The 14,891-nt window shown below is 47.9% G+C and overlaps 1 protein-coding gene and 1 pseudogene across 4 annotated transcripts in view; both read left to right on the top strand.

The window, feature by feature from the left end:
• Tmtc3 (Transmembrane O-mannosyltransferase targeting cadherins 3) overlaps positions 1-14,891 on the top strand; it is a 921,929-nt gene that overhangs the window by 158,192 nt on the left and 748,846 nt on the right. The gene's annotated exons all lie outside the window — the stretch shown is intronic.
• LOC135908725 (U2 spliceosomal RNA) lies at positions 485-661 on the top strand (annotated as a pseudogene).

Here is a 14,891-nt window from a genome sequence, read left to right as displayed (position 1 = left end):
TAGACGGCGTATAGTTGACTCGCGAAAAACACTGGTGGCCGTTCACTACTGAGCGAATCAATCCTTTACGGTGTTGAAGTGCGATCCCTTATACTTTCGGGGTTCGGTGAAGTAGACCTCATAATGAACTCCACTCTCGCGTACTCTCGCCGCAGTCGTCGCATCTGTGAGGACACTTTGCTGCGGCTGCATCCATGGCGCCTGCTTTCCCACGGGGAGCACACCGAAGTTGTGCGAAAATAGCCTGAAAAGAAAGCGCGAGCCCTTCCACTATGTGAAGGCGGATGACCAGCGAAGCTCTCTAGCACACGACACAGAGGTCACACAGAATCCTCATTTACCGTGACTGGTAAGTATACGTTCGCGTGGACGACGTGACCGCCACCCCGAGGAGCCGGAGGAAACTAGACACGCGTCACGTTTCGACGGGACCGCCACCGCGGGAGGGCGGAAGGAAAGTAGATACGCAGGCGCTACATGGCGTAGACATGGCCGACGCGGCTGAAAGTGTGGTATATCAGTTCTTATCAGCTTAATATCGTATACGGGACCTGTTTGGTCCCAAGATGTTTTTGCAAGTTGACGGAGTGCTCGAAGCCTGCTTCACCTCCGCCGCGGGTCGGTCCGGTATTGCACTGTTTCCGAGATCGGCCCGCACACGCAGGACAAAGATGCACGGAACCATAGCCATAAACAGAATGTGGATGCCATCGTTGGCCCGGTACTAGCATTTAATGTAAGTGCTGAACAGCTTAATGTTGACCTTAGGACGTAGCCACTGCAGGACCAACAATTCTTGCTGCCACCATTGTCTTATTAGGATTCAGACAGGGAGCACCTACATAACGCAAATGGTGAAACACTGTAGCATCGAGTGTTGGCACAAAGCTGATTTTTACGATTCATCATCATCATCATCATCATCATCATGTTTATGTCCACTGCAGAACGAAGGCCGCCCCCCCCCCCCGCCATCTCCCATTACCCCTGTCTGTTTCATAGCCGTCTAATTGTGCCAGTCGTACGCATCTGCAGTTTACTTGTGGCCATTCATTCTTGGGCTTTAGTAGCCAGATTTGTTATCATATCAATATCACGGAAAATACAGCTCTCCATTGCGGCCACAAAATTGTTTTTAACGAAAAGTTGGCCAAAATCAATGGCAGGTGTAGCTTGTGCCTACTTCCCTGTATACTAAATCTTGTTTCACTGAATCACTAAATCACTGAAGATGCAGGACACTGTATTGAGAATGTTTCATTAGAGGAATTTTACTTAAAACGTTCTGAAATTTAATGCAGCACTGACGCAATCATCTATGGCGGAGCAGCGAAGAAAATGCAGGCTTAAGTCACAGTACAGTGGTCACTGCTCCGCTTGACTCGGCCCCGACTGAGTCAAGTGCGTAAGTAGTTTACTCTCCGTGGTTCCGAAGGCAAGCGGTTCAAAAATTATAATTGTTCGGGGTTATCTTCAACGGGTATAGCACATAGCATGCAGAAGTGCTCGCTCTTGCTGTAATTTACGGCACTCAGTCCATCGCAGCATGAATTAATTGCCCATGCTGCTCATAACGTTTCTAATGAGTAGAAATCAACGCATATATGCGATAAATTCATTAACAACTGTATTCATATGGGCAAAAAACCAGAAAAGTAAAAAAGGGAGCTTTTTTTCGGTTTCTGGGCTGGGATGTACTAAACTATCTTCTGTGTAACACTTTGATCCTTGGAAACTGGCCTACGAGAACATCAGCGCGATCGTCTATGAAGGCGCTGCTGCGGTATTTAAACGACACTGGACTTTCTGACAGATTGTGACTTCACTGTGTGACGCAGGATTGTACGGTGACGCTGCATAACACTAGGAACGCCTTTGCGGGCTGCGTGACAGTGCCCACAGAAACAGTTTATGTGTACGTGTGCGTGCGTGTGTGTGTTTTTTCTTTTTTTCTTAATTTTTTAAATCCTTCTCTCTCTCACCTATTGCATCCCCTCCCCCAGTAGAGGGTAGCCAATCGGAGATTGTCATTCTCCCTCCCTGTCATTCCTTTGCCTCTCCCTCTCTCTCTTCGGTGCTCTGCGCAAACCCTTTTTATTGCACGGGATTTCAAGGATTGCATCGGTGACATAATCTTCCTAAAAGTAAGAAAGAACATCAACACTGAACCACTGATGTGCTAAATTTCCATGCGACCTAGTGCGTACTATCGCGCTCAGTATGAGCTCCAACGCGCGACCGCTTTGCCAAGTGTAGCTCCAGAAGAACTTCAGTTTGGCTTAGTTGGTGTTTACTGCAGATGATATTGACCGCAAATAAAGACGGCGAGAGTAGAAGAGAACACGAAAACTACAACGGGCGGTAACTTTCAACTGGTTTATTCACGGCGATCCGTGGGTGTATAAGAACATATGCAGAACGCAGCAAACAAGAACTCCCACCAGCCTAGCGGGGCAACCAGTTATCAAAAAAATTATCTCATATTAAAACAACCTAATGGAAGTGTCTTGGCCTTTCTTATTTATGTGGTATGCCTTCATCAGTTCGCGTGCACTCTGGTCCTGGCTTCTCCCCAAAATCTGTATCTCCTTAAACAGTGGTGCACAGCTAGGGGCAGGCATTGCAGTGCGCCAGGCAAGTGCGCCAATTCATCTTTGTTTAACTTTTGTTCATGTTCTCTGGCTCGATCATTTAGGCACCGTCCTGTCTGCCCTATGTAGGACTTGTCACACGCCAGGGCTTTCGCTGTCCTCCTCTTTATGTGCGGTCAATACGATGTGCAAATGTAGCGCATAGTGAGCGTGATAGTAGATTGCGGTAGCACGATGACAGCAGATAGAAATGAACCTGCAACACAAACGTGCTCTTGACAGCCTCACATAAATGCTGTGCAGTGCCACGTCGGTGGTAATGTATTGCGGCTCAAATGAAGCGAATGCAACAGTTGCGAATAACTGCTTCTGTACCGTGTGTCTCCGCTACGTTATCCATGCTTCTGACGGGAAAAAAGGACGCAGTGCGAGACAGCATTATAAGGCCTATGGTGCTCGGTCGCTTCAGGTCTTACTACCGAACACCGCAGTTCATAAATCTATACGTTGCACGGTCTTCTTTAAATCTGTTTTTATTTTTTGTTCTGTTAATGGCTTAGATAACGGCAGCTGGGACACCCTATTTAACAGCACCATGTGTTGCCACGCAATGCAGTGGCCCGGCAAGCAGAAGAGATTGAAGGCTGGACTGCGAGGTCGACGAGAAGCTTAGGGTTATTGTTCTGGCTCACGTGAAAGGGTGAAGTCGGAGTTAACCTTTATCACGCGATAACTTTGATGGAGGCTCTGGATGAAGTGCACTTAACTCTACCAAGCAGCACGGAGGCCGCCCCTGAATCGCAACTGACTCCAGGTAACCGTGACAGCCGGTGAATCCGATGGCTTGCCGCAAAACTCGGAAGCCTCCCGAAAAAAAAAAAAGAATAAAGAAAAAACGCTGGCTATCCCGTATCGTGAGTAGATGTAAGCATGAAATAGGTACCGGCAGAGCAGATTGGTTGGAGTGACTAGGACGATTACTCGCAACCAATCGCGACGCAGCGCACTAGAGCGCCCTATAGAATGCGCGTGCTTTGCAGCGAGCCGCGAGACGACGAAAAATACTGTGGCGGCGCTGCGATCGAAGTGGATCGGGCGGCAGCAAGCTAGAGGACATGCGTTTTGCCGCAATAGAACACACACAAAAAGAAGACACATAAAGACAACACGGGCGGCAGCCGCCCGTGCGTGTTTATGTGTCTTCCTTTTGTGTGTGTTCAATTGCGGCAAAGTCTTTTAGCAAGCACCAACGAGGCCAACAAGCAGTTCTGTGGCGGCAGCAAGGTCGCGCCGTTGGAAACTGCTGGCGGTACCTCTCGGACGAGTCGTTCGTACTACTTCGCGCGCTGGTATTTGCATTCGGACCGCTCAAACGGTGTTTACTATTGGGTATGACATGTATTCATGCCTTAGCAATAAATGCCTTCCTTTGTCTTCTTTCATTCAGTTTATTTTTGATCTTTAACGCCGCCCAGTGATTGTGCGCGCATTGTGGCCGCAGTGTCAGCTTTCATTCTATTATGTTATTGTGCGGTCTCCTTTGGAGTACAAATGTCTTTTTTTTTTTCTTAAAGCAGCATGTATTTCGTGTGTATTTTTGCGCATGTAGTTTTCCATCAGTAGGTCTTGCCAAACGCAGACGCAAAAACGTATTTCAAGTTCCTGCGCGTCGCTTAAAAGAAATAAAACATATCGGCCTTATCCGGCGCCCTGTACTCAAATTTACGGAAGTTATTGTTATAGCAAAAGAAAGAAAAAAAAACTGCAGTGCAAAATTCCATTCATGTTGCCGTCTTCCTCGCGTAACAGAATGCGGAGTAATTGGCACGGGTTCTCTTATTGCGGTCGGGCTTCGGGCGCCGTAAACAGTTGTAGGTGGCCGGTAAATATCCTAATCTTTGCCCCGTAAGCCGCGTGAAATTTTTCTGTCCAGTCCACCCTTAGCAAGTGCAAAAAAAGCCTAATTAGTGGCTACATAGTGGATATGGCGTCGCGCTGCTAAAATCAAGCTCACCGGTGGAAACCAGGTCGCGGAATTCGATGGGAACAAAATGGAAAAACGCTCGTCTACTTCTGCTTAGGTGCACGTTAATGTACCCCAGGTGGTGAGAACTGAACAGGGTGCCTCAGAATCGTATCGCCAGACGTAAAGCTGCAGAATATTTTGATTTAAAAAATACAAAAAAAGGAGGTAGTTGAGTCCTTCGGCCTTTTTCAGGGGTCTAAACGAAACAAATTATTATTGAGTCTGATTTCTAAGAACATCTTGCGTTTACCTTATATTCCGTGCCTAAATTTCATGCCGTTCCCAACTGTACCTTCGCTCAACTGAGCAGCTTCTGAGCAGCTTCCTCATACAGTCTCTAGAGGCAGTACAGAATCGATCAGCCCGTTTCATTCCCACCAACTACCAAAGAACTGCGAGTGTCACTAACATGAAAGCTCTCCTTCACCTCCCGCTGTTATCAACCCGTAGAAAACTATCTCGCATATGTCTTTTGCATCAAATCTACTACCATAACACATGTTTACGTTCTATCTTTGTCCAACCCCCACCATACATTTCATCTCGCATAGACCACCGCCAAAAGGTAAACATTCCGCACTGCAACACTGTCGGCTTTTCATATTCATTTCTTCCCCAAACGAGCAAAGATTGGAATAACTTACCCGCATTACTTACAAACATTATTGACACCAATAACTTTAAAAGCACACTTCAAAGCTTCATGTTATAAATTATTGTTGCGTTTGCTTGTTTTGTATAATAACTGCTTTTATGCCATTGTTTTTACATTATTGCTTGTATTTTTATATCGTATGTTCTTTCCTTTCTTTATTTTATTACGCCATGTATTTTTGCCACGCTTACAAGTTTCTATTTACCATTCTTATTTTGTATACGATGTTTTCTGCGATGTTGTTAGCCTTCCTTCCTTATTTTGTGATTTGCCTCTGTATTTACTTACTTTGCCCCTCCCCTCTGCAATGTACAACCGCACCTTGAGGGTATGATAAATAAATAAAATAAAAAATAAATATAAACGGCTGCTTTCAGTTATCCGGTGCACTATCATAAGAACAATAATGAGGCAATTAAAGGAACCGCATGCCTCACATACACGTCGAGATACTTCTAGATCTGCTGTGTTCGCTGAAGTGGTACTAGATTAGGCACCCAGTTTTAATGGGTTGCAGGCATGGTGATACTGTCAAAAAAATGTTTTCGTTGCCTGAATCAAGTTAGGTTTACAGGCTGCCCCAAAACGGGGCGTTTATATTGAATGACAGCTAGGAACTTGTTAAGTAGAACTGATTAGCACCCGTTCGTTCATTCTCTCAAGAACTGCATGGTGCGCCTCAGCATGACCTCCACGACTCTCCAGTAGCCCAATCATTAGGAATAAGAGTCCTCACTTGCATCGGGCCCTCACCTTCGACACTTCGAAAGTGCTGTTATGCGTTACATTCGAACGGAAACGGCTACTCAATAATTTTTAATAGTGCATTCGGAAGTCGAATACGACCTGAATGGCAAATACCATTCGATTAGACTATATGTTTCTACTTCATTTCTCCTGCTGTCAGGTTGAAGGAGATCGCCAGTCAAGCCACGATGATTACATTGTTAAAGACTTCCCGGTCTCCCAGATTCAGTCTGAGTACTGTTAGATATGGAGCTGTTTCCTGCGATTACTTCGAGTTCCCCAAACCACTTCGAGTCGCAGCACAGCTAATTGAGGAATGCCGAAGCAGGAAAGCACATTCCAGAGGAGCGGCCGAGCAAACAAGTTTAAGGCAACAAGTTCACGTGCCAACAAGTTCGTGCGCCGCCGGGTTTAGCAGGTGGGCCTCGGACAATGGAGCATGAGCAGCCCTCTCCTTCTCCTCGTTAGAAGTGCATTGCCAGTCTGCGAGGCAAGACCGCAGAGAGCCGCCAGGTGTGACACCGCGAAACGGGCGCCTACCGTTGGCTGAAAGTGGCGTCATCGGAGCGGACTCTCCCATTGGTCAAACATGACGTGACTTACAGTGCTCGAAGGCTTTATAAGAAGCCTTCCAGAGAGACCTGAGCATTCTGGGACATGCCCTGATTCCCTGATTCACTTCTCTCGAACTTCTTGCCGCGGGCCGCAGCGTCCGAGTTGCTGCCGGCCCGTAATGACTGTACGAATGTTACTTGTCGCTCACCTCCCTGTACATAATGTAGAATAAATCCTCCCAAGTTTTGGGTTTTCATCCCGGAGTCCGTCCTCCAACCCCTACATCTGGTTGGCAGCGGTAGGATCGCCTCCGAATGCATCAGCTGGTGGCAGCGCTACGGATAAACCTTCGTCGAGAGAGATCCCAAGGAACCGTGAAGAGCGAAGAAGAGAGAGCCTTCGTCGAAAGAGGTCCGAAGAAACTGGGAGTAGCGAAGAAGGAGCGAGCCTTCGACCCAGGGAGTCCGGAGGAACCGGGAACCGCGGACAAGGGAACCGGATGGCAGGGTGCTGCAACCGTAAGTGAGCGCGTGGTTTTTTTCCTTATGATTCGCCAGACTCAAAGGTTGTGTGTTCCATTTTGATAGTTCTGGGAATCGGGAATTTGTTGCATTGTGTGTTTGCACAAATTAATTAAGGAAAACAGTTTTAACCACCTGTCGGGGCAGCTGCCATGGATCTTAGAAGGTTGACGAGGTTAGACTTGTTGTTGGTGTGCGACGATTTGGGAGTTGAGGCGGACGAACGGATGAAAACGCCAGCTATCATAAAGGCGATTGAAGATAGTGGCAATGATGATAAAAGCATTGAGCTTGCTTGGGAGGTTATACAGGAGCCACGGGAGCGTGTGCGTCGTGTACGTTTGCGAGAGCGTCGTGAACTTAGGAGTGAGCGTCAGCGTGAAGAACGCGAGAATGAACGGAAGCATGAGCTTCAAGAACTTACTCTTAGGTGTGAGCGTCAGCGTGAAGAACGCGAGAATGAACGGAAGCATGAGCTTCAAGAACTTACTCTTAGGTGTGAGCGTCACGGACGTGAGAATGAACGCAAACGTGAGTATCAGGAACGTAAGCTTGAGCGTGAGCAAAAGTATGAGAGAGAGAAGGCAGCACTGATCAAAGAGATACAGTATTGTGATCAGTTATTGGCACAGAAACAACGGCTGTCTGAGAATTCTGTAGGTAGTACAGAGCGAAAGAATGAGTCAGCATCGAGCGGATTTTCGCCAGAAGCCGACGAGAAGAGTAGTGCCTGTGAGATTAGCTGCAGATTCATAAGTAAAGGGAAAAGGCTAGCTGCTAACGATGCCTTAGTGGCAATAGAGGCCGTTAAAGGCCAGAGTGAGAGCGACGAGGTGCTGTGCCAACAGATGACTGTGGAGACAGCTAGGCCAGCTGCGAACAAATTGGCACAGTTACCGCGTGTGTGCGTCGCTGGTAATGTTAGCGAGGTTGCTAGCGAAGAAAAGGGTACTTCTGACCCGACAGAAGCGAGCACCCATGTAAAGCCAGATCTGCGTGCAGAAGTGAAGTGCGAGCTGAGCGATGCAGTTGAGGGTAATTCTCAGGATTGCGAGCTGCGTAGCTCAAGAGAATACAACTGCATTGTTCAGGGATCGGTGCGGCTCTCCGCCAGTCTAGATGGCCTAGATAGGGATGATTCAGTTGTTAATCATTCGGACTGTGCGCGTGAGACAGCGATCGATACCGACGGGCTGTGTGCCGATGCACAGCGTGAGCTGGGCAATGTAGTAGAGGGCATTTCGCAAGAGTGCGAGTTGTCTAACTCGAGTAAAGCCTGCTGCATTGTTCCAGAGTTGGTTGAGCTGTCCGCCAGTCGAGGCAGAGCGAGTGTTGATTTAAGTGAGAATCACTCAGACTGTGCGGGTAAGAGACCGATCCGGGCCGACGAAATGTGTACCGGCCAGCACGAGGCACGAGAAGGCGACATGAAGGCGAGTGCAAAGAGAAAGCGCCGTAAAAAGAAGCGCGGTAAAGACCGAAAGACGGTAATTAATGTAGCGCCGCCAAAAATGGCGAGAAACCCAAAAGGGCAAGGCGCGAGGGAAAAGGTGCGGTCGTCAAGGACGATGTTGACGCATCCAGAATGGTCGAGCCACCGGTCAAAGGGGGACCGCGAAGAATGTTCTGCACGGACGCGGACAAAGGGCACGAGGCTGTTAAACTCCTCGTCGTTCCGTAGTTCTTTTCATAGCTCAGCGCGCAGTTCGAAGAAACGCAAGGTGGCAGGACGAGACCAGGTGGGGAGTAGCGACGCGGTCAATCGAGTTCGTGTTGAAAGCGGGGCGCGAGGACGCAAATTGGCAGGAGACCGTAACGTCGTGGGGGAGCTGATAGTGAGTCAGCCCTTTTGTGTTTCCTCGGCAGCCAGAGTAGCTTTCAGACGACGCCCACCTCGGGTCAGACTCAAAGTATGAGTCAGACGTAAGCGTTTGGAATGGGAGGCCAAGAGAGCTTCCGTAGTAGGAAAACGTGTTGTTTTGTATTTTATTTTGAGCATCGGAAAGTTTTCGCGAATTGAGACTAGGATTTCATTCATTATGTAAACGTATGAGCTTTGTTTATGTTTTGGTTCGAGAAGCTCGAGATTTGAAAGATGCGTTTTAAGTAAACATGTAGTCTCGCGAGATGCTCATTAATAAGTAGATAGGCTTTTTTTTATGTGTGTGTGTTTGAGTAACCTGAAGGTCAAGGTTATCGTCGAAAGGCCTATGGTAAAGCGCGTGTGTTATTTAACCTTCTTTATTTTCAAGTGTTTTTGAATTTTGTAAGGTTAAGCGCGTAGGCTTTCAGTAAGTGCATCATTTGCATTGAGAAGCGTTCTTAGTTCCATTAGCGCGTGTCCTGTGTGGACGGAAGGAAGCAGATTTATGACTGGGTTGCTAGTGTGTGTGGAGGGCAGCCGTATTCTGACTTCTCTGATAAGTACGCGTGGAACGAGTTATTAAAAGACGCATTATTTTAAGAGTTCTGCGGAGTGTGTAAGTCCCGCAAGTTTGATTGTTCGTTTATGTCACGTGTCCTGTTGGACTTTCAGGGAAGAAACGTGAGTAAGCGTGAATGCAAAGTTTGCCTACAACGCAAGTACGCATTTTGTTTAGTGACCACAAGGCTAGTGCGCTTGTGATTACGTACTTGTGAGGTTGACCAGATTGTTCAGTGGCACCAATACGTGCGATAAGTACGCCACTGCGATAGATTGGAAACATGCTGTTCGTGTAGTTAAGCCACTTAAGGTATGTTTGGCTGTTTTCATTTGTTGTTTGCAACGTCAGCGACCCTTTTGTTTTGCAACAACAATAGTATTCTGGTCTTGTCGGCATTCGAGGAGAAATGGATAGCTGTTTGGAAGGGTGGTTGGAACTGCTTTGTCAAAATTGGGAAACTAAAAGATCAGGGTTGATTTTGACTCAGTAATAGCCTGGCGAGTCAGGGGTGAAGAGCCTGCGCTTACGCGTGGTGCAGCGCTGTGTTGTTTGGTTTGTTTGACGTATGTTCTCCAGGGCCCAGGATCCCGAGGGTTGTCAAACGAGGCTCGACCCCAGTACCCTGCAGCTTCTTTCAGCGTTCCTCATGGCCAGCGAATTGAGTTCACCGGCCATTCAGAACAACCGGGGCGAGGACGAGCTGTTAGATATGGAGCTGTTTCCTGCGATTACTTCGAGTTCCCCAAACCACTTCGAGTCGCAGGACAGCTAATTGAGGAATGCCGAAGCAGGAAAGCACATTCCAGAGGAGCGGCCGAGCAAACAAGTTTAAGGCAACAAGTTCACGTGCCAACAAGTTCGTGCGCCGCCGGGATTAGCAGGTGGGCCTCGGACAATGGAGCATGAGCAGCCCTCTCCTTCTCCTCGTTAGAAGTGCATTGCCAGTCTGCGAGGCAAGACCGCAGAGAGCCGCCAGGTGTGACACCGCGACACGGGCGCCTACCATTGGCTGAAAGTGGCGTCATCGGAGCGGACTCTCCCATTGGTCAAACATGACGTTACTTACAGTGCTCGAAGGCTTTATAAGAAGCCTTCCAGAGAGACCTGAGCATTCTGGGACATGCCCTGATTCACTTCACTCGAACTTCTTGCCGCGGGCCGCAGCGTCCGAGTTGCTGCCGGCCCGTAATGACTGTACGAATGTTACTTGTCGCTCACCTCCCTGTACATAATGTAGAATAAATCCTCCCAAGTTTTGGGTTTTCATCCCGGAGTCCGTCCTTCAACCCCTACAGTACATATGCAATGCAATATATTTTCCCGAACACTGCTGTCCATATTAACGTCGAATTTGCCTTGATTCATTTTATCAGGAAGTCGATTGGCTCACCTGGGGCTGCTGCAGCTTTTAAAAGAATTCACTTTTTCAGTCAGTGGATTTAGAAATTTGATTACTTTTCTCTTGTGTGTACGTACTTGATATATATGCCTGCGTACCCTTAGATTTATCTGCATCTCTTCGCGCCATGCAGTCAACAAACCTGGCGTATTTCACTGTAATATTGTTTTCTTCGATGATTGTCCCTGATCATTATTGCACCAACAAGAACAATGCTTAAAATGGCACGATATTATTACCATTTTATTTCGTAGCTTTATACTATAGATAGGCGGCTTCTGTGGCAAAAATTACGTGTTACTTTTTAAAAGCAGTGTTCAAAGTAACAGTTAACCTGGCTAAATCTACAATAGGTGCCTGCCGACAAGAGTCGCGGGCGCACCAAAGCAAGCAAAAACATCAAAAAATTTACTGCACTGACTTTCTACGAGAAAAACTGGGTGTTCGCCAGCGTCCGCGTAACGAACGCGTGCTCGCTAGGGGACGACGCACTTGACAACGACGGCAATATTGAAGGCGTCATGTTGTATAACTTATGCGTCAAATATGTATACGTAGCAAAAAGGCGTCAATATAAACGTGCACTTGAAATAAAGCACCATTGTCAGAGCGAACGCGCACAATCCGTCTCAGCGCTCGCAGCGAAATTACGTTGAATATGCCGCGTCTCCGCCCCAGCCCAGTTCGCTCGCAGCGCCCTCGCACAATTTTTCCACACGTCAGCGAGAGAGCGCCGCTCGTCACATTCGGGCGTGGCACACTCTAGCCGGACGCTGCCGGCCTGGTCGCGCAGCGTCGCAAACATGTGACAGCATCTGCCTTTTGAACGTCGCTATTGGAAATGACAAAACATCGGTGTACTAAGAGCGTCTTGTGATGCGGTGAAGAAACATTAGGAAGAAACCAGGAGCAATATATATATATATATATATATATATATATATATATATATATATATATATAAACGAGAAGTAAGGGGGTTAACCGAGGGGCCCGATTTTGATTAGTCATATCATAAGAAGCCAACAAACATTGACACCAAAGACAACATAGGGGAAATTACTTGTGCTTAGTAAATTAAAAAATAGTAAAATAGCGCTGGCTAACACTCCCAGGGTTCTACTAGGACACAAATACCCAAGAAAGTGGATGGGAAAACAGCGCCGCGGTAGCTCAATTGGTAGAGCATCGCACGCGAAATGTCAAGGTTGTGGGTTCGGTTCCCACCTGCGGTAAGTTGTTTTTTCATCCACTTTAATTTCCATTAATTTATCATTTCATTATTTAATTTACTAAGCACAAGTAATTTCCCCTATGTTGTCTTTGGTGTCAGTGTTTGTTGGCTTCTTATGATATGACTATATATATATATATATATATATATATATATATTATAATACCGAGACCGATCAAGTTGCCCAGCGCTGTTTATTCCAAAAAAGGCAGCGCCCGCAGCTCACGCGTGAAGAAGTCGAAGAGGGAAGATGATGATGGCTATGTACAAATGAAAACGACGAAGTACGTTAATAGTGCTTACACTAACTTCCCCCCGTCATGGAAGCGGCCAGCCTGGCCGCAGATTAGAGATTATCTAAACGGGGAGTGAAGGGCTTCATCCGCGACACGTGAACGATTTCGGCATTCCGGCGGCGCCGGTCAGTGACGGAGTGTACTGGGCGGACGAGATAGTTCACTGCAGATGTTTGCTGCACAACGGTGTATGGACCAATGTAGCGTGGAAGGAACTTCTCACAGAGGCCTGGGGTGCGGACTGGAGTCCAAAGCAGGACTTGGTCTCCTGGGTGAAAACGTAGGTCACGGCGTTTGTTGTCGCAGTAACGCTTGCGCTCAGCTTGGGTAGCTTCAGTGCTTTGCTGGGCGATTTGACGGCAATGTGCAACTCGGGCAGCAAAATCTTCTGGAAGCGACGCGTTAGGCGAAGAAGGTGCGAAAAATAGTTCTCTGTCGAATATGGTGGAAGGAGATCGTCCATACACAAGGAAGAAAGGGCTGTAGCCGGTAGTCCGTTGAATAGCAGTATTATATGCGAATGTCACAAAAGGAAGAATTTTATCCCAGTCAGTGTGGTCAGGACGGATGTACATGGCAATCATGTCAGACAGCGTACGGTGGAAGCGCTCAGTAAGGCCATTGGTTTGCGGATGATAAGTAGAAGTAGATTTGTGGACGGTATTAGTGGCTCGAAGAACTTCCTCGAGAACTTGTGAAATGAACGCCTTGCCACGGTCACTGAGAAGAACGCGAGGAGCCCCGTGGCGCAAGACGATGGCGCGCAAGAAAAAGTCGGCGACCTCAGAAGCGGTGCCGGATCGCAGAGGGGCAGTCTCGGCATATCTTGTTAAATGGTCGACCGAAGTGACAATCCAACGGTGACCGGAGGGTGTCAACGGCAAGGGACCATATAAATCAATGCCAACAAATTCAAAAGGTGCGTCCGGGCAAGGGAGAGGTTGTAGTAAACCGGCAGGAGGGGATGTCGAGCGTTTGCGGTGCTGACATGACGCACAAGAGGCAATGTATTTGGCCACCGTTGTTGATAGGCCAGGCCAGAAGCAGCGGGTCTTTATGCGGTCGTAAGTCTTGTGGAAGCCTAAGTGGCCAGCCGATACATCGTCGTGAAGTGCCTCTAATACCCGCAAGCGAAGGCAGCGAGGTAGAACTGGGACCCACCGGTGACCTGTTGGGTGGTAAACGTAGCGGTGTAGCACGCCACCTTGAAGGCGGAATTGTCGAAGTTGGCGTCGCAAGCGGCTGTTGGGTGGTTCGGTGAACCCACTAAGGCGATCCATGAGAGCTCGACAGTAGGAGTCGGCCCGCTGAAGCGAGACGAAATCAGAGCGTGATGAAAGCGTAACTTGGTCCAGGGGCGTTATCGAGAGTTGGTGGGAGGCAAGCGTATCATCGGAACGACGTGGTTGGGAAGACGACGGCGCGTTACCGGGAGAGAGTGAGTGTGGGCAGCGAGACAATGCGTCTGCATCATGATGGCGTTTTCCAGACTTGTATGTTATAGTGAAGTCATATTCCTGCAAGCGCAGTATCCAGCGTCCTAAGCGTCCTGACATGTTTTTCATTGATGACAGCCAACACAGAGCATGATGGTCGGTGACGATGGTGAAGTGGCGGCCGTAAAGGTATGGGCGAAATTTCTGAATCGACCAAACGATAGCCAGGCACTCTTGCTCTGTAATGGTGTAGTTCCGCTCAGCTGGAGAAAGTGTTCGGCTGGCATATGCTATGACTTGCTCTTTAGATTCTGTATTACGTTGCAGAAGTACTGCGCCAATACCTTGTGCGCTTGCGTCAGTATGGAGTATGGTGGGGGCACGATTATCGAAGTGGCGAAGCACTGGTCCGGAAGTAAGATGCCGCTTGAGAGCTTGAAAAGCCGACTCGCAGTCGCTAGTCCACGTGAAAGAGGCACCGGTAACCAGTAGCTTGTGTAGAGGAGCTGCTATTGCTGCGAAGTTGCGTATAAATCTACGAAAATATGACGCCAAGCCGAGGAAACTACGTAGATCTTTCTGTTGCTGGGGGCGAGGAAACTGAAGAACGGCACTAATCTTTTCGGGGTCAGGCTGGATGCCAGCTTTTGAGACGACGTGACCCAATACTTTTATTGTTTTGCTTGCAAATTTGCATTTTTTTGTATTGATTTGGAGACCAGCATTCGCAAGGCACTTGAGAACTTCGTCTAATCGATGAAGATGTTGGCTGAAGTCAGACGAAAAGATGACAATATCGTCCAGATAACAGAGGCATGTCTTCCATTTTAGACCACGAAGGACGTTGTCTATCATGCGTTCAAATGTGGCAGGAGCATTACAAAGGCCAAAAGGCATCACGTTAAATTCATAAAGGCCATCCGGTGTAGCGAATGCGGTCTTTTCTTTGTCAGTCTCGTTCATCGGAATTTGCCAATATCCTGACCGAAGATCAAGGCTGGAGAA

Source organism: Dermacentor albipictus, chromosome 3, assembly GCF_038994185.2.
Source record: "Dermacentor albipictus isolate Rhodes 1998 colony chromosome 3, USDA_Dalb.pri_finalv2, whole genome shotgun sequence".
NCBI lineage: Eukaryota > Metazoa > Arthropoda > Arachnida > Ixodida > Ixodidae > Dermacentor > Dermacentor albipictus.
The sequence above is the reverse complement of the archived record's forward strand: the minus strand, read 5'-3'. Positions and strand labels throughout refer to the sequence as shown.